The 1,605-nt window shown below is 38.5% G+C and overlaps 1 long non-coding RNA gene across 1 annotated transcript; it reads left to right on the forward strand.

The window, feature by feature from the left end:
• Positions 1 to 208: 208 nt before the first annotated feature.
• LOC131994559 (uncharacterized) lies at positions 209 to 1,365 on the forward strand. Its single transcript, XR_009396854.1, has 2 exons — positions 209 to 710; positions 786 to 1,365. It is a non-coding gene; the product is annotated as an uncharacterized LOC131994559 (long non-coding RNA).
• Positions 1,366 to 1,605: the final 240 nt, after the last annotated feature.

The following is a 1,605-nucleotide window of genomic DNA, read 5'->3' on the forward strand; positions in this document are numbered from 1 at the left end:
TTATTACCGTCAAACCTGGCCGGATGTTAACAGCTGTTCGCGTGAGACCACCTTGAATTGAAAAATTCCATCAGCTGGGCAAGTGACCTATCCTTCTTTAGTGAACCCTGGACTTTACCTTGCATAAATTTGGTTAGCAATTATTTTGTATACCAAACCAAGTTAGTAATCGTTATTCAAATACTTGGTATTGTCATCAAAGGTGAACTCGTCGCGCATAACGCGTTTTAACTGTGGGAAAAGAAAACGAAAAATTTTCTAAAAAAAGGATAGTGTAGTTAAAAAACAAAAATAAATTCTTATTAAACTAAACAACCATTGTAAACTGTGTAAAGTCGTCGCGTATTGAAAAAGATTTACGTGCAATTCGATTCTTACACGACAACAAAGAATTTTCACCCGTAGAGAATTGGTCTTGTTCGTCAATCCACATACCACACCACGAATAAGACTCGACCGACGTGACAAATGGCGAGCCACAATAGATTGTGTTAAATTGAAGATAAAATTTTGAGAAGAAATCAAGTGCAACTTTCAGATGAAGTGTTGTGAATATTAAATCTAAACCATTGAGGACGACGGATTGTGAGCAAGAGTACACAAATATAATTACATTTTGTATGAAGAAAAAATACGTGGAAACAATACAACGCCAAGGCGGAGTGGAAAGCAACAAAACGATAATTGAAATACATAATACAGAAGAAAATGTAAGCCTGTTTTTGTCAACTTCATGTACGGCATGTTTCATACACGCAACTAAAGTTTTATTGTTATTCGTAAAGCTACATTTATTTTGTGAAGAACCTGATTGTTTGTGTACGGGGTAGCTGTGTGAGTGTGAAATTAAACATCAAAAGCAAGCGAATGAGCGAGCGAGCACACATCCATTAAACTATGCTGGTTTTTGACGAATTTTCGTCTCCTTTCTGCTTATTGTGATTACCCGTAGCCACTATCAATCGGTAGAACACGATTACCGGGTAACGATGCGTGACAAACCCAAACATCTACAATTTCTACCATCTAATGGTGTGGTGGGTCGGTGGGTGCAATTACTTGTGGCCCTAAAAGGCGGTCGAAACCAATGCCGATAGTGTTTGTAAACACAGAGGTCTCATACAGGGGAGGGGCACATACGTATATGTTTGAATCATATGATTACTTATCATCCAGGACCAAGAACTACCCCGCCTGTCTACTCATTATGTTTGTCTCCTCCGGCATAAATTCTGCGGTATGCTAATGTCTACAGGGTGTGACAGTTGTCGAAAAAATTAACCAAATCTTTGGTATATAGAAGAAAATTAATGTAGAGAAATTTAGTTTTAAATATACGACATATGTAAACTACAATAGAATTAATGAAGCCCTGTTTTATTTTAGCACTGGCTACGCCGTGAAGAACAAAACTAAAGCGACTAGTAAGAGCGCATTCAGACCGGGCGACATGTATACCCTCTACTTTAAACGATTTTTCGAGTAGAGTTGGCTGGGCTGATGACGAGTGCCGTGCCAGAATTACTATGGGTAGCCGATGGAGGTTAAATTCATAAGTTCAATGGGCGGTGGATGGTTGTTGTTTTAACAATGTGTTGTACACTG

This window comes from Stomoxys calcitrans, chromosome 1 (assembly GCF_963082655.1).
Source record: "Stomoxys calcitrans chromosome 1, idStoCalc2.1, whole genome shotgun sequence".
Taxonomy (NCBI): domain Eukaryota; kingdom Metazoa; phylum Arthropoda; class Insecta; order Diptera; family Muscidae; genus Stomoxys; species Stomoxys calcitrans.